Here is a 19387-nt window from a genome sequence, read left to right as displayed (position 1 = left end):
GTCATGCAAACACATTCTGCATTCGTCAGTGGACAGGACAGAGCGCCATTGGTCGATCCTCCAATCGAGACGCTACCGAGCAAATCGAAGTCGAGCTTGCTGGTGTCTTGTGGCCAATTTGGGGTCTTTGGCAGCCCATTTTGGAGTGAGGTTGGCTTCTCTCAGGTGTCTTCTTACTGTTCACTCACTGACAGCTACTCCGCGTACTTGTCAGAGCTCTTGTTCCACATCAACGCCGTTCAAATGGTGATTTCAAAGTGACGTCGATACAATTAATCCATCGTAAACGGCGGAAATGCAACGATTATTGCTGGTTCTTGGTCTCCGAAAAAAGCCGCCAGTCTCTTAAAAGCGTCTGTAAACTCTTGAAACAGCAGATTGCGACAAACGAAACTATCGAGCTACTGCATGCTGGCTAAGGCCTTGTTGCAGCAACGCAACAAGGCCTTAGCCAGCATGCTAAGGCCTTGAGTGCTCTATTCCGGTCCTGTATCCATGATTTCGTCGAAATAATGAGCGCAGGTAGTGGAGATAGTGTACAGGTCAACATCGGATAAGCGACAGATAACTTTATAACAAAACAATGGCCTTTTATACGGAATTACAGTCCGCAAATAGTGGGTATCACAACGAGCACAATTCCCGCTACTTCAATTCGGCACCAATTAAAAAAAAAAGTATTGTACTGAGTTTTATGGTAATGATATCATTCGAAAGCTAGGTTTTTAAACTTTAAGAAAAAGTAATTTTGTAACAAAAATACATCTGCGTTTTCAAATGAAGCGGTTTTGAGTGCGCGCTTGGAGTGTGAGCCGATTCGTTTGCCCGCGAGTGTAGATGTTCCACATCATGAAATCTTATAAGCACCGGTCGAGTCTTAGTCTGTGAGGAACCCAGACGATGGCAAACTTGTAAGTGGTCTAATGTCATATTTGTCAACTTAAGTTGGTCGGATAACACTTTAATAACTGCGTCATGTACCTTCTCGCTTGATTTCTCAGGTAACCCATGAAGCAAGAGCACCTTCCTCCTCATAGCTGTCTCATGTCTATCGATGCCAAGAGTGAGAAGCTCAATTTGTGACTTCATAGTTAACAGTGTTTCCCACACAAAGGATTTAAAGTCATAAAACTCACGGGCCAATGCTGAGATGTCCGGCTGTGTGGACCCTGCTCCAGTGGTGACTTTCTGCAACTTCTCTTCATAATCCCTCATGCGAGAACTGAATAATTTCTCCAGTTTATCCAATTTGTTGACTAGTTGGATGTCCATATTGTAGTGCCAAGTGATTAAAGTATTAGTGACCGTAGATAGTAAAATGTGAATTTACAGTGAAAACAGGTGGATTTGGCAAGTATCTAGAACATGTAGCCTCTTCTATCTATACTTTTTATTGTATAGACAATATTTTGAATCTTCACCGCGAACTCGTACAGATCGGTGCTCGCGCTCCCTAATTTCGGGATCTTTTTGAGCTCTTCCATGGCCCGATCTACTATGAATTCCGGTCTTCCATATTTCATCTCTAATGTGCGCATGATGATATCTGGGTTAGATGCGGTGAATAGCTGTGACTGCACGGTTTCTCTCGCTTCCCCTCGCAGGCTGTTTCGTAGTCGAAGGAGATTTTCCGTTGGAGAGAACTTAAATAGTCTTGTAGAATCTTCCATTGCGGCCTTATACGGTAGCCACTCGGCGACGGCTCCCGTGAATATAGGTAGTTCCGCTGTTTGGCGAGGCAACGGTCTTGAGGCGACTAGTTTTTCTAATGTGTCGGCTAGCCGTTGAATGCCTTGGAATTTCGCGTTCTCCCCCCGTTGCTTACTAACGGGAGGGCGAACCTCTTCCGGTTCTTCCCTGTATTTCGTTGCCGTTGGTTGTTCCATGCTTCTATCCACCCAGTCTTGTACCCTTTCGTTGCACGAGCTCGCCGCATATTCAGATTCGGCTTCGATTGCAGTCATTTCGGCGGCTAATCTTGATTTGATTAGCTTTTCTTTCATAAGTATTTTCATTTCTCCGCTTCGTATTGCGCCATCTTCATACGTGCGTCGATGCTTCGCTTTGAAGCGTTACTGCGAACGGTGTGTGCCGGCGACGTAGGTCTCCGCACCGGCGATGTAGTTCTCCGCACCGGCGATGAAGTTTCACGCCTCGGTGGCGTGCTAGCTGGTCGTGCAGGTGGCCCCATGACGGACGTCCGCGTTGACGTCGCTGGTGCTGTCTCTCTCGCCCCTTCTGGCGGAGAGTGCTCCATCCTTTTTTCTTGGGAATTTCCTGCGACCGTCGACGGCGACTGCGGAGAATCTTCATAAATTCGATGTAGCGACGGCCCTGGCGCACCCTTAGCGCCCGGGGCTGCTTCTGACTCGCTGTACCCCGATTCGGAGCGAACACGACCCCTTGTGTTCATTGCGATCGGCGTATTCATCTTGAGTCTTCTTTAAATCCGGCTTCTCGAAGGACCAATGTAGATTATGGGTTTTCAAATAAAACTCCAACTTAAATCTTCAGTTCTTTTCTTCTTGTTTTATTCCGAGGCGTATACACAATTACATACAAAAAGGCGAGCTTAAGTACTTATTTTGGGTACCGCAACAGGCGCAGGCTCAGTTAGCAACCGCGTCCTATTGCCGTCCCTCTCTAACATCGCCTGTCTTACTCTTACAATTCTATGCTTACACTCTATTGCTATCCTACTCTTACATCTATTCTTATCATTTAAGTAGGACGTAACTATTACAATAAAATGTCTTATTTTCTATTATCATTATACATTAAAACTATGTTTATGGGCCGCTGTCGTCCGTAATAGAGGTAAAAGAAGTGTTATATGTATGTATACGGGAATCTGTTAGGTTCGAAGTTAGAAACGTGAAATTTCAGATAACGTATATGCAGACAAATACACGACAGCGTGGACGGGTGCAAATTTCATATATAAGATAATGCGTAAGTTTATTCAAATTGGCCTACATTTTGGTACTGATTAGGTACATCGCAACTACTTTGGACACACTGCGTGCCAACATTTTGTCCTGCCGTGGGGTATGGTTGTGGTTTTGCGTGGATTAGTGATGGTTATGTGGTAGACACATAGGCCTTGGATTAAAATTTTGGGCTAGAACAGGGCTACAGTATCCCCTGCCTGTCGTACGAGACTAAAGGGGGACTTCTGGAGTTGCGGGCGGCAAGAATGGGAGCGCTAACCGCCTTGCCAGAGACCCTGGAAAGAACCACTGTATGTAAGACCCCATATAATATGGACGGTTCCTATAGAATAGTGTAAATAATAATTATTGTATTCTACTTGAAACTTATATTTTAAAGAATGTTTCATTACAGTCCACTAATTAGAGTTTTAGTGTATGTTTCTGAAGAAAGCTTGACCAATTTAGGTACACAGTGATGAAAAAAAAAGCTTTTATTAATTAAATATTAATGCTACTTTATCGTTAAAATTGTTAAAGGTACAAATTTACGATTACAGTTATTTGTATGTCATATCATATTTTTTTACGCGGGCGAAGCCGCGGGTTCTGCTAGTAAATATATATTCTGCTGAAAGAGTATATTCTGAAGGAGACGCGCTGACGACTTTATATGGAATACCAGTACGTAGATAGATGGCAACACCACCACATCCTTTACCGATCCGGTCATTTCTGATAAGATCAAATCCAGGTAACGCATATTGGGCAGAAGGAAGTGAAGGCTTGAGAAAAGTCTCAGATATAAGAAGTGCATCTAGATAGTCGCTGCTGAAGGATGCTAGAAGATGGGAGTAATGCCGTGGAACACTTTGAACATTTATGTGTGCTATATTAAGACAATTGGAATGACAGACAGAGGAAATCTGATCATGCAGTCTTATCGTGCCAAGAGAATCACTATCGACACTAACAGAACTATCTTCAGTGGATGAACAGGAGTAAAAGCTATCATTTAAATGAATATCAGCCAGATCATTCATGTTCTAAATAATCTATACTTATAATAAATCTGTAGAGAGGTGAATTCTGTACATGAAATATATTTCCAAAATAACTATCAGGGGGTGATTAGGGATCGATACTGATGCCAAAAATGAAATCAGTAAGATTTTTGTCTGTCTGTCTGTCGGTCTATCTGTCTGTCTATCTGTCTGTCTATCTGTATAACCGTTATAGAAACAAAAACTACTCGACGCATTTTAACGAAACTTGGTACAATTATTTTTCATACTCCTGAGCTGGTTATAGTATACTTTTCATTACGCTACAATCAATAGGAGCGGAGCAGTCAAGGGAAATGTTGGGAAAACGGGAGATGTTACTCCATTTTTTAACCGTCCGTCGCGTTTGCAACATTAATGGTTAAAGCTACACAGAAATCATGAATGACGGAAATGTTTACCTTAAAATTATAGAAAAAATATCCTACGACAGCATATGTCTAACTTTTATGGTTGACTCACAATAACACGTGTAACTCCCGATAGCTTAGCAGTTCGAAGTTTTCTGATTATATTTGTCTACTCCTACGTTTATAACACTCTCAGTCATCCCTATTTAAAAATGTTAACAGTATTATCTATTCCATAAAAAAGAATCATAGAAATCGGTAAAGAAACTTGCCAAGCTTGCCAAGCGCGTCATTTGCTTGAAAACGATCAGCATTGGGATTACGCTTTAGCAGAATCCTGTGTTAGTAATAACCCACGATGGTTACGCCATTTGTTTGTAACATTACTCACATTTTGCAATTTGTCGGATGCTGTACAATTATGGGAAAAATATAAAGAAAAATTTGCAGAAGACTTTCTTCGGAATACATCTCACAATGATGAAGGCGCAACTAATGATAATTTTCGTGAACTTGCAATAAATCAGTGCTTATTAGCTCTTCAGGATGACTTAACAGCAGTAGGCGGTAAATCACTCTGTAAATATGGTTTGCCAACTCCAACCTCAGTCGGAGAAGTTACCAATAGGGAATATTCCGCAGAGATTGGTTACAACCCAATGGAACTGCTGGCAACATTAGAAAACGGTGTCCCAATGATGACTGCAGAACAACGTTCAGTCTATGATCGCGTGTGCGAGAGTGTTCAGAGTAATTTGGGAACAATATGGTTTTTAGATGCACCTGGAGGAACTGGGAAAACTTTTTTGACTAAACTAATATTAGCTTATGTTCGAAATCAGCGTAAAATTGCTCTTGCCGTAGCTTCATCGGGCATAGCTGCAACATTGCTACCAGGAGGTAAAACTGCTCACACTATGTTTAAAATACCAATTGATTTAGATCGCACGGAAAGTTCAACCTGTAGTATTTCAAGAAATAGCGACAAAGCTAAGGTTTTACGTGAGTGTAATTTAATCATATGGGATGAATGTACGATGGCCCATCGAAAAGGAGTAGAAGCCATAGAACTTTAAGAGATATAAGACAAAATGATCGACCAATGGGCGGTATCACGGTTTTATTTTGTGGTGATTTCCGACAAACCTTACCGGTAATACCACGGGAACCCGAGCTGATGAGGTCAGGGCTTGCCTGAAAAGCTCTTATTTGTGGCGTGATATACAATCGGTGCATTTGACTATAAACATGCGAGTGAGAACTGGAGATAACCCGGATGATTGTCAATTTTATGATTCATTATTAAAGATTGGTGAAGGTACCTATCCACAACTACACCAAGGAAAACTTATTCTGACGCCTGAGTTATGTTGTATAGGGCAATCCCAACCACATCTTATATCGTCGGTTTACGGTGACGTAACAAATATATTAAATAGGGACAATTCTTGGCTATGCGAAAGATCCATTTTAACTCCTCGCAATGACCAGGCATTTGAGATTAATAACAAAATACTGTCGAATATACAGGGGGAAAGCAAAGTTTATAGTTCAATAAATAGAATGGTCGATGAACAAGAAGCCACTAATTACCCGATAGAATTTTTAAATTCTTTAAATATGCCCGGACTTCCTTCTCATGAAATTTGTTTAAAAATTGGCATTCCGATTATTTTGCTCCGAAATTTAAGACCACCACAACTTTGCAATGGAACTCGGCTAAAAGTAACCCAGTTGCAACAAAATATAATCGAGGCTCAAATTTTAACAGGTTGCGGTGCAGGAGAAACCGTCTTTATTCCCAGAATTCCTTTAATACCAAATAATTTTCCATTTCAATTTAAAAGAACGCAATTCCCAGTATCGGTGTGTTATGCAATGACAATTAATAAGGCTCAAGGGCAGACCTTTCGTGTTGCTGGAGTAGATCTCGGTGTCAGTTGTTTCTCGCATGGTCAGTTGTACGTCGCTCTTTCCCGGGTTAGCAGTTCTCGAACTCTTTATGTTCACGTGCTGGACCGGTCAACTTTCAACATAGTTTACCCGGAAGCCTTCCACTGAAGTATTTTCGTTCTACATGATCGTGATGTAATCAATATAACCATGTTCAGTTTTGTCTATGGTTCTACGTATTAATTATCTGTCGTTGGTATTAATTTTAATCTGTAGGTTTAAAAGCATAGAGATTTATAGTTTGAAATAGTTCCGTTGTCGTCGTGTCGTTCGCGGTGGTGTATGCCGCCACCGGGATAAAACTTGTTCGAGAAGCTTCGGAGTCGTCGGTCGCGCTCGCGCATATTTGTCGTTTTAGTTATACTCCGAAGTAGAAGCCATTATTCGTATTCGTAGCGTTTCCTTTAAATTCGCGTTAACTTCATTGTTCGCGGTGCAACGAGCTGTAAGATCGACGCCACGTGAGAAGAGGAAGAAGGTAGAGGTAACCGGTAGACCATTCCGAGGTAAGACTAGCTAGCTCGAGCTTAGGGTGAGTTGAAGGTGCCTTATACCTAGTACAAGAGGCTGCGCCCATCAGCAGCAGGTGAGTGCGTGACCCTATAGCACTTTGCATCTTATTTTCGTATATACAGTCCACTTAACCTTCTTCGGGACACGGTCATCCTGTCCATCGAAGAGAGGAACATTCGGTTCCTTATTTGTTCTAACGGCCGCGGAAATCTTAATATTTTCGGTCTCGGAGCCGAATTCATAACATTTTTGGCCATCGTGCCGGATGTATGTTCACCACATTTTTGGTCACTTCGGCGGATCTTAATTGTTCCATCGTCCTAAACACCATTTTTGCTATTTTCCGTCGACCGAACATAACGAACATTGAAATTAATTTTATCGTGTCGTATTTCGCTAAAGGAACGAACATTTACGTAAAGTGGCTTCTAAATTTGTCGTTTCGTGTCGTATTTCGTATTAGATTTGCTATTTTGTATTGCATTTCTATAAAATTTCGTAATTTTCGTTTTGTCGATTAACATTTTATGTTGAGGGTGGGTGTGATTCTTTACAACTCATCACTTTGTTAGTTGTACTTAGGTCCCGCCATCTTTGCGCTATTTTTATTAATAGTCGTTGGTTGTCAGTATTGCATTGCGCCATATTTATTTGTCGTTGGTCATATTGTCAATACTGTCAAATTGTATTAGACTTTGACGTATTATTGTGTCGAAGTCAGCTGTCAGTGACATTGCAATTATTTGCTATTGTTGTCGATTTCGTTAAGTTTATAAACTTATATCAATTAATCACAATGTCAACTGGGAGCAACGAAAGTGGCGCAAGTGATGGGGACGTTAATAGGATTGCCCGGGATTACAGTATGATGCGATTGGAGTATATAGCGGGATCGGATATGACAGGCTGCGTTGAGGAGGACCTTAGGGAACTTTCAAATGAATTCCATAAAGCGCAAATAAATTTATTGCGTTCATTAAGTGCTGCCCAACGCCAGTCTGAAATTGGTGTAACTGCATCATTTGATACAAAATTTAGAAGTGTTTTGGCCCGTCTGCGGCATTTAAATAGTGACCGTCAGATTAAACAAGAAGTAGTTTCGGGTTTTGCTAAGCTGCCTAAAATTAACATTAAGCCATTCGATGGTAAGCTAGAAAATTGGTTATCTTTTAAACAATTATTTGAGTCGTTGATCCATAATAGAAATATTCCTAATGTGGAAAAGTTACATTACTTGTTAACTTGTGTCGAAAATAAAGCGTATGATTTAATCAGGAACTTTCCACTCACGGATGAAAATTATATAGACGCGTATGATACACTTAATAAATATTATAATAAGAAGCGCTATATAACGGCCTCCTATTATCAAAAGTTGTTGTCATGTGAGCCAGTGAAAACAAAATCAGCTGTAGAACTTGAGCGTGTTCATAGAACTTTTGTGGAGAATTTAAGTGTTTTGGAAAAGTTTGGATTACCAGATAAGAACTTCATGTTGTTCCATTTATTATGGTCAAAGTTAGATCGGGCCACAAAAGAATCATTTCAATTAGAATTTAATTCAGATGAGATACCAGAGTTCACTCAAGTTCAGGATTTTGTTGAGAAACAAGTTAGGGCATTAAGTGAGGTAACTCCGAACCCAATATTAAGTAATGTAGGAATATCAAAAGAACCGAAACCAAGTAACTTTAAAAAGTCCAAATCCTCATTTGTCGTGTCGGGAGTGACTTGTGACTTTTGTACTGGCCAACATAGTCTTTCATCATGTAAGAATTTTCTAAATTTAGATGTAGATTCTCGATTTAAATTCATTAAAAATAAAAATGTTTGTATCCGTTGCTTTTCGAAAACTCATAGGGTAAAAACTTGTCGAGTCCCTATAAGTTGTGGTGTATGTGGGTGTTCACATAACACATTGTTACATTTTAAAAAATCGGTTACACCGTCCTCTGATAGCAATTCCCAACCTGATACTGAAGTTGTTAGTTCCATTAATAATAATGCACAACTGAGTAATATTGTTTTAACTTCTGTCGGTGGTAAAAGTACAATCTTGTTTTCTACAGCTAAGGTTCTTATAAAAGATAGTTGGGGAAACTTTCAACCTGTAAGGGTGTTGTTGGATTGTGCAAGCGCTTGCAACTTTATTTCGGTACCATGTGCAAAGCGCCTCGGGTTATGTATTAAAAACACTAAACAATCAATAAATGGAATCGGATTTTCTGTTGCTGAGTCTCGTGGTTCACTATGTTGTGAAATAAAATCCTATAACTCAAATAAAATCGATTTTAAGTTTGAAGCTTTTGTTTTGTCGTCGATATGTAGTGACCAACCTGCACATTTTGTTGATTTTTGTGGTTGGTCACATATTAGGAATTTACCTTTGGCTGATCCAGACTTCGCTCGTCCAGGGGCTATTGACATGCTATTGAATGCGGATATATTTGCTTCATCTCTCATACCTGGTCTGAGACGAGGGAGGCCGGGACAACCAAAGGCTCTAAATACTATATTTGGTTGGATTCTAATGGGTGAGTGTGAGGTAGATCACACACACAACTGTCGTAATGGTAAACAGAGTGATTGTTTTTTCGTCGATAACTCTTATTTATCAAATATAAAATTAGATAACACTTTAAAAAGATTCTGGGAAACAGAAGAGGTTCGCACTCCTGTCTGTAAAATCCTTTCGAAGGAGGATCAAGCCTGTGAAAATTATTTCACTAATAATTATAGTCGTAACGATGATGGTAGATTTGTGGTGCCTCTTCCATTCATGAATCCTGCAGTAAAGCCATCGTTCTCACATTCCCGTGAAATTGCTTTAAAAAGATTTCTCTCTCTCGAGCGAAGACTTAATATAAATGTTGAATTTAGAGATGCCTACGTTCGGTTCATGAATGAGTATGAGGTTGCCGGTCATATGGAGCAGGTGGATCCCCCGACTTCAAGCGTTGGGAAGTTTTATTATATCCCTCATCACGGAGTATTGCGACCAGATTCTGTTAGCACCCCACTTCGTACTGTGTTCGATGCAAGTTGTAGAGATGCTAATGGATTGTCTTTGAATGATACGCTACTTGCTGGGCCTAAACTGCAAACTAATATTTTCGATTTACTTATTCGGTTCCGTTGGCATGCTGTCGTTTTTACTGGTGACGTCAAACAGATGTATAGACAAATCTTGGTTTGTAGAGATGACACCGAGTACCTACGCATTCTGTGGCGCCCATCTGCTGACGGTCCTATACGTGACTATAGGCTTCGCACGGTCACTTATGGCGTATCATCTGCACCGTTTCAGGCTCTTCGTGCGATCGCTCAACTAGCAGAAGACTCTACCCAAGAACTTCCGGCGGCTTCTACAGTTCTTAGTAGAGACATTTATGTCGATGATATCGTGTCGGGCGCTGACTCGGTAGAGCAAGCTCTACAATTGCGCTCGGAACTCACCAAAATTTTGTCGTCTGGTGGTTTCCATTTAAGAAAGTGGACATCTAATTGTAGTGAGTTTTTCGTTGATCTTCCATCTTCTGACTTATACTCAGAAGAATTTAAACATTTCGAAGAGATGTCAGACCTCTCCTTAAAAATTTTGGGACTTTTATGGCATCCGCAATCGGATGATTTTAGATTTCGTGTCGTCAACCCCGATGACTCTAGGTGCACCAAACGTACCATACTCTCCCATATTGCGCGGATTTATGACCCTTTGGGATTTCTAGCGCCGATTACGTTTTATGCTAAATATCTTATGCAACTTCTTTGGACTTCGGGAGTTTCATGGGACGATAATGTGCCACCTCACATTGCACACGAGTGGTTGCGATTTAAGTCTCAATTGTCGTCGTTAGTTTCGATTACCATTCCTCGGCGTATGGTAAATTCTTTCGTGTCGTTACAGTTGCATGGCTTCTGTGACGCTTCAGAACGTGGCTATTGTGCTGTCACATTCTCTCGTGTCGTTGAGGCGGATGGCTCTACATCCGTTCATTTTTGTTGCGCAAAGTCGAAAGTCGCGCCTTTGCGAAAATTGTCGATTCCAAGATTGGAACTTTTAGCTGCTGTCTTGTTATCTACTTTAATGGAATCAGTGGTAGAGGCTTTAAAACCATTTCATGCAGTTCAAGAACTTTACGCATGGTCTGACTCTACTGTCACTTTGGCTTGGATTAAATCTTGTCCATCCAAGTGGAAAACGTTTGTGGCGAATAGAGTCAGCCACATTCAGAGTAGAGTAGCTCCTGACCATTGGCGTCACGTGAGCTCTAGTTCGAATGCTGCTGATTTTGGTTCTCGTGGTACGCTTCCAGCTGACCTCGTTGACTGTTCCATGTGGTGGAAGGGCCCTTCATGGCTTGTAGAGCCAGAGAATGATTGGCCTTCTTCATTATTGGTAGAACAGGACACAGACTCTATCGCAGAAGAACAAAGGATTCTTAGCCTTATGTCACCGGAAAAGGTGAATCTCGTTAGCGATTTGTTAAATCGTTTTTCGTCGCTTTCGAAAGTAAAGCGTGTTTTGTCATTTTGTTTTCGTTTCGCTCATAATTTGAGAAATTATAAAAATAAATTTGTCGGTGCATTACAGCCTTGTGAGCTACGTCAAGCTTTTGAGTTGCTCATAAAGCAAGCACAAGTAGAGTCGTTTTCGTTTGAATTGGATTGTCTAAGTAAAGGTTCGCCTAATTCGCTACCCAAAGCCTTGCGTAAATTGTCTCCTTTCGTTGATGACGCGGGTATTTTGAGGGTGGGCGGTCGGTTAGCTAACGCTAATGTAGAGTTTACCGTTAGACATCCTATTCTTTTACCTCGTAATCATAGATTAACATTTCTTATTATCGATGAGTACCATAAGAAATTTATGCATCCTGGTGCTCAAACTCTACAAAATTTACTTTCGCAAGATTTTTGGATTCTGTCGCCCAAACGGGCTATTCGCTCCGTAGTCTCTGGGTGTATAAGGTGTTTTCGTGTTAATCCAAAACCTACGTCAGTTCCTTTGATGGGGAATTTACCTTCGTTTCGTGTGTCTCAAATCAAGCCTTTTTCTAGTGTAGCTGTCGATTACGGGGGACCATTCGACATTGCTCTTAGTCGTGGACGTGGTGTGAGGACGTATAAAGGGTACATTTGCGTGTTCGTCTGTACCTCTACCAAGGTGGTTCATATAGAGTTGGCTTCCGAACTTTCTACTGACGCTTTCCTTGCTGCCTTGCAGAGATTCAATGCTCGTCGTGGTCGTTGTAGTAACATCGTTTCTGACCAAGGAAGAAATTTTGTAGGTGCTAGTAACTACCTTGGCTCTATCATGAAGCAGGCTGCGGAAGGCCGGGAAATAAAGTTCTCGTTTAATCCTCCTGGCAGTCCTCATTTCAACGGTCTAGCTGAAGCTGGAATTAAGTCTGTGAAAACTCACCTTTCTCGTGTCATTGGTAAACAAAGATTAACTTTCGAAGAGTTCTATACTGTCTTGGCTCAGATAGAGGCGATGCTCAACTCCCGACCTTTAACCCCTCTCAGCTCTGATGCGAATGATCTCGTTGCTTTAACGCCGGGACATTTCTTAACTTTAGAACCCTTGTCGATGCTTCCCGAAGAAAATCTAGTCGAACAGGTTATACCTGTCACCCAGCGCTGGAAGCTTATCCGAAAAATGCATCAAGACTTCTGGAGACGGTGGTATCGTGAATACCTACATACCCTACAACAAAAGGCTAAATGGGACAAAACTAGCTCAGGAATTAAAATAGGAACTTTGGTTTTGATAGTAAATGAGACAGTTAATCCATTGGAATGGAAGTTAGGTAGGGTTACAGCTCTACACCCAGGCTCGGATGGTGTTTGTAGAGTAGTTAGTGTTAGGACAATGTCTGGCGAGTATAAAAGGCCAGTCGTTAAAGTTTGTCCTATACCTTTGTATAACTAGTTACGTTTAAACGTAACTTTTTCTTGTCGTAGGTTAAGTAATTTTTGTTGTTTTCGTAAATACGTAGTATTTAGGTGGGCGGTATGTTCAGTTTTGTCTATGGTTCTACGTATTAATTATCTGTCGTTGGTGTTAATTTTAATCTGTAGGTTTAAAAGCATAGAGATTTATAGTTTGAAATAGTTCCGTTGTCGTCGTGTCGTTCGCGGTGGTGTATGCCGCCACCGGGATAAAACTTGTTCGAGAAGCTTCGGAGTCGTCGGTCGCGCTCGCGCATATTTGTCGTTTTAGTTATACTCCGAAGTAGAAGCCATTATTCGTATTCGTAGCGTTTCCTTTAAATTCGCGTTAACTTCATTGTTCGCGGTGCAACGAGCTGTAAGATCGACGCCACGTGAGAAGAGGAAGAAGGTAGAGGTAACCGGTAGACCATTCCGAGGTAAGACTAGCTAGCTCGAGCTTAGGGTGAGTTGAAGGTGCCTTATACCTAGTACAAGAGGCTGCGCCCATCAGCAGCAGGTGAGTGCGTGACCCTATAGCACTTTGCATCTTATTTTCGTATATACAGTCCACTTAACCTTCTTCGGGACACGGTCATCCTGTCCATCGAAGAGAGGAACATTCGGTTCCTTATTTGTTCTAACGGCCGCGGAAATCTTAACATTTTCGGTCTCGGAGCCGAATTCATAACATTTTTGGCCATCGTGCCGGATGTATGTTTAACAACCAATACATTAACTTAATAACATCCAAGGAGTTACACGCTGACGGAGTCCCGGGCACAGCTACGAGTATTAACAAATAATATTGTGCCGTTCCGTATTGCGAAATTTTTAACAGTATTGTAGATTGACATATTATATTTCCCTACGAAAATACGAAAGTTAATCTGTCTGTTACATCAAAACCACTGAACCGTGACGAAGGACATAGACTACTTTTTTTTTTACGAAAAACGACTAACGCGGACGAAGTCGCGGGCAACAGCTAGTATATAAATATATTTACCGGTATAAATATAAAATAAGATAATATTTATAATAATATATGTATTTAAATAATACCCGCATAAGACCCGCATGGCGGAGCGGTCACCATGCCGGTCTGACGCGCAGAGGGTCCCGGGTTCGATCCCCGGCCAGACAGATTTCTAAATGATGAATTTAGATTTCTGTTTCTGGGTCTGGGTGTTTGTGTATTTGTCTCTGTGTGTGTCCATAGCACCCACGATACAGGGAATCCTAGTGTGGGGCTGTGAGTGTAGAAAGCGTTTGTTTGTTTTGTTTAATATAACCAATACTAATAATAAGAATAAAACAAAACACACTAAACAATTAGCGCATAACACCTGCCACCCTCCCTGTTCACTGGTACTGCGGAAGAAATTACATACTACGGCGTGTCACAGAGCAAAACTTATTCAAAAGATACAAAAACGAAGAAACAAATTAGATATACCAGTATTACATATCTAATGTTTATATGTGAGAGCGGGAGACTCCATTTTTTTGAAGATGGTAGAACCCTTTGTGGTTCGACTCCGGCGGCACCACCGCCACACCTACTTCTACCTTATAACAGCAGTGTTAGGAGCTGCTGTGTTCCGGTTTGAAGGGTGTGGTAAGGGAGACAGACTTTTCCGAGGCGTTCCAACTTAGTCCTCAGGGGTAGCGGCGCATCTGTGGCCGACCTCAGGTGGGAATATCTAATCCTATCTGGGGTTGATTACAGATGTCCATGGGCGGCAGTAGCCACTTATCATCAGGTGGACTGCATGCTCGTCTGCTACTTTTATTATAAAAAAAAAAAAAAAAAGTGATCATTATCCCCAGAGCCGGTCCTTCCGTTTTGCCTTAAGGCACCAGTCCCAATGATAGGTGATGAAGGGCGGTCGTCCATTTGGATAAAGATAACTTCCTCAATCAGAATACCATTTATTGCCACGAAACAGCCAAGACAATAATTGTCTACAACTGTGCAGCAGTAATTCTACGAGATGTTACTCCTTCGAGCGACAAATGTAGCATGCTCTCCGTCCTTTTTTTTTTTTTTTGGCGCCCAGATGTAGGTGGAAAAAGGGCTGACCCTCTACGGAGAGGGAGGAGTAAAAAATGCATCCAAGCACTTACAGGCCGCGACGGCCGGTGCCTGCGTCGTGTGGGGCTGAATGAAAGGTCCTCCTGAAGGGAGGACCATCCCACTAAAAACTCCTTTAAAGGCATTCGTCCGAGGGGACCGTACAGCCGACATCGGATAGCGACCTCTCGTTGTGGAACGAGAGGCGCTAGCGGCGCTCCCTAGAGAGCGACCGCTGGATAGATGACACTGAAGGTGTCAACGTATCATGAATAAGACTAGAATCGTCGGGAAGACGATTCTCTATGGAGAGTTGTACGCCCCTGTGGGCGGCCAGAAGATTCTCCACATCCGTGGAGAGTTTGTTAGGAGCGTCGGTCAAGATATTTCTTGGCCGACGGCAGTTGTGACGGGTAGGAAGAGGGGCAGCATAGTCCGCTGCACCCTTGAACTCTCCGTCCGTAAAGCATCGGTATTTATAGGGACGAAACCAGAGAGTACGGTTTACCTGCTTACACAGGTGCAGTCATTTAAATCAATGTTTCTTAAAACTACCTTCAATGATAACAATTTTCATCAAAAATCTAAACTAATCAAAACAATTGTTGAATTAAATAATTATCTTCGTTCTCACGGCGACATATACAATATTATAATATAATATTTAGGAAATATCTAAAAGTATCGAACACAAAAATAAAAATAAATGTAGAAATTACAAATTCTGAACGAAGCGACATTAGTATATGACAAAGTCTTTGTCACTGTCAGTTGTCACTTGTCACTAATGAGTAGAAACTTTGAGATGTCAATTGTCGTGCCAAAATTACTGTTGCAACTAATTATCACCTTAAAAATAAGCCATTAAAGCATTTATTAGGTTATAATACTGAGTGAAGTGGATAAAGTTAATTTTATAATTAGTCAAGTACCGACATTAGCTGCAGCTCAACAACAAACTATAGTACGACTAAACAGGAAGACATCATTTGGGAACTATTGTACATCACCATTAACAACAAAACATAATGGGTGTTAATTACGTCTGCGAGCCTTCCTGGGTGGAAGTACATTTGTCTTGTGAGCGGTAGTTCTCAGCGACGAGTCTTGAGTCCCCACTGCACAATCTGGACTAGTAGGAAATTTAGATGTCAGCTGCTGGAGATCATCCATGGACTCGATTTTCCGCCTAGACTTATCGGGAAGGATGATGCATATCTTTCCTTCAGACGTCCAGCACTGTCTAGTGCCAAATGGTTGCGGGCAGCCATGAAGACTTGGTGCCGTGACTTGGTCAGGAACTCCGAGATAGTAATGCCGGTACCTTTCAATGCAGTTTTACTATCCCAAACTACACTCGGCTGCAAGTCGACTCACTCTCCAAGCGCGCATTCAGAACCGCTGAATTTGAAAACGCCAGATGTAATTTGTTACAAAATATTTTTTTCTTAAAGCTTAAAAACCTAGCTTTCCAATGACATCTTTTTCATGGAAATCTGTACGGTAGTTATTTTTTTAAAAACAATCTTAGCCAAAGTGCAGGATATAAGGAAATTTTACCAAAGGGATTGATGTGATTGAAGTGAAATAAAGGAAGGTGGTAGAACCCTTTGTGGTTCGACTCCGGCGGCACCACCGCCACACCTATTTCTGCCTAATAACAGCAGTGTTAAGCGCTGCTGTGTTCCGTTTTGAAGGGTGTGGTAAGGGAGACATACTTTTCCGAGGCGTTCCAGCTTAGTCCTCAGGGGTAGCGGCGCATCTGTCGCCGACCTCAGGTAGGAATATCTAACCCTATCTGGGGTTGATCACAGATGTCCATGGGCGGCAGTAGCCACTTACCATCAGGTGGACTGCATGCTCGTCTGTTACTCCTATATTATAAAAAAAAAGGACATTACGAACATTTTAAAATTGTTGAGTTGGCGTAATTAATATCGGGTGTTACCTCCCCTTGCCCTAATAACTGATTGCATTTGATTTGCCATCGAACAGACCATTTTTTATAGTGGCTTGGGGCATAGCCTTATACTCCATACATACTCCTCCTTATATACATACTCCTCTAATAATGCGCTTTGGAGCTCGCGAACGTTTGAAGGAGCCGGATTTCTGGTCCGAACGTTTCGTTACAATACATCCCACAAATGCTCAATCGGATTCAAGTCTGGGCTGAGCGCAGACCAGTCCACCGTCGGTAAACCGACTTCATTGAGGAATTCCCTAGTGACATTATCATGCATTAACATAAATTTATCCTCAGTGAACCTGGCATACGGAACGACATGATCCGAGAGAACATCTATGATGTATAGGTCAGCAGTCAGTCCTCCTCCTCGGTCACGATAACGAGCTACGTTTTTTCGTTAAAAGAAATCCCGGACCACATCATACAAGAACCGCCCCATTAGGCAACTGTTTCATTGAAACAGCACTGCGCAAACCATTTTCCTAGATGCCTGTAGACCTGATCTATCCTGTCATTGTCATGCAAACACATTCTGCATTCGTCAGTGGACAGGACAGAGCGCCATTGGTCGATCCTCCAATCGAGACGCTACCGAGCAAATCGAAGTCGAGCTTGCTGGTGTCTTGTGGCCAATTTGGGGTCTTTGGCAGCCCATTTTGGAGTGAGGTTGGCTTCTCTCAGGTGTCTTCTTACTGTTCACTCACTGACAGCTACTCCGCGTACTTGTCAGAGCTCTTGTTCCACATCAACGCCGTTCAAATGGTGATTTCAAAGTGACGTCGATACAATTAATCCATCGTAAACGGCGGAAATGCAACGATTATTGCTGGTTCTTGGTCTCCGAAAAAAGCCGCCAGTCTCTTAAAAGCGTCTGTAAACTCTTGAAACAGCAGATTGCGACAAACGAAACTATCGAGCTACTGCATGCTGGCTAAGGCCTTGTTGCAGCAACGCAACAAGGCCTTAGCCAGCATGCTAAGGCCTTGAGTGCTCTATTCCGGTCCTGTATCCATGATTTCGTCGAAATAATGAGCGCAGGTAGTGGAGATAGTGTACAGGTCAACATCGGATAAGCGACAGATAACTTTATAACAAAACAATGGCCTTTTATACGGAATTACAGTCCGCAAATAGTGGGTATCACAACGAGCACAATTCCCGCTACTTCAATTCGGCACCAATTAAAAAAAAAAGTATTGTACTGAGTTTTATGGTAATGATATCATTCGAAAGCTAGGTTTTTAAACTTTAAGAAAAAGTAATTTTGTAACAAAAATACATCTGCGTTTTCAAATGAAGCGGTTTTGAGTGCGCGCTTGGAGTGTGAGCCGATTCGTTTGCCCGCGAGTGTAGATGTTCCACATCATGAAATCTTATAAGCACCGGTCGAGTCTTAGTCTGTGAGGAACCCAGACGATGGCAAACTTGTAAGTGGTCTAATGTCATATTTGTCAACTTAAGTTGGTCGGATAACACTTTAATAACTGCGTCATGTACCTTCTCGCTTGATTTCTCAGGTAACCCATGAAGCAAGAGCACCTTCCTCCTCATAGCTGTCTCATGTCTATCGATGCCAAGAGTGAGAAGCTCAATTTGTGACTTCATAGTTAACAGTGTTTCCCACACAAAGGATTTAAAGTCATAAAACTCACGGGCCAATGCTGAGATGTCCGGCTGTGTGGACCCTGCTCCAGTGGTGACTTTCTGCAACTTCTCTTCATAATCCCTCATGCGAGAACTGAATAATTTCTCCAGTTTATCCAATTTGTTGACTAGTTGGATGTCCATATTGTAGTGCCAAGTGATTAAAGTATTAGTGACCGTAGATAGTAAAATGTGAATTTACAGTGAAAACAGGTGGATTTGGCAAGTATCTAGAACATGTAGTATTGTAGTATGTAATGGTATTATTAATTTAAATATACAAAATTCTAAGAGCACAAAAATTCGCGTGTTTACGTTCTCCTACTCACACAGGAAAAAAAAAGCTTTATTTAAAAAGTATCGAATACTGCCCATAGCATGCATGTATATTAGGGAGGTCTGTCTAATTGTTAGGCAGCATCCACATTACTTTAAAATCCAATCTCAATATGTAAGAAGGAATGCAGACAAAAATTAATTTGTAGCGCGCCCTTCCCTATTTTTCTTGTATAATCTGTGCTTCCTTACGTATTTTTAAACTTCGCGCGTAATAACGACCAATGAGAGCACTCCCTGCCCACGCGCTGGCCTTCCATCCGCGTCTCGCGCCTCACCCCCGCTCTCTCTCTCGGTGACTAGCAAGTGTGCGGTCACGTTTTAATCTCGATTTTCAAATAAAACCATTTTTGTTAAACCGAACCCCTACAAGTGGCGTCCCAACGTCTGGCGTATAGTATATATATCCACAATGCCGCGTACGCGTAAGGATCAACCTCACAGCGACAGCGATGTGGACGAAGTGCCCATAGAAGACCCCAGATTTTCGACGAGCCAAATGACGGCCATGATGGCCGCTATACAGCAATCCCAAACCGAAGCTTTCGCCCGCCTGTTAGATACAGTGTTAGAACGTGCGTCGCCTCACAATACAACATCGACACCGACCGTCAGCCCGG

This window comes from Epargyreus clarus, unplaced genomic scaffold, assembly GCF_041222505.1.
Source record: "Epargyreus clarus isolate Ecla_fem2 unplaced genomic scaffold, WU_Ecla_fem_2.2 ptg000013l, whole genome shotgun sequence".
NCBI classification, from domain to species: Eukaryota; Metazoa; Arthropoda; class Insecta; order Lepidoptera; family Hesperiidae; genus Epargyreus; species Epargyreus clarus.
Note: the sequence above shows the minus strand (reverse complement) of the source record.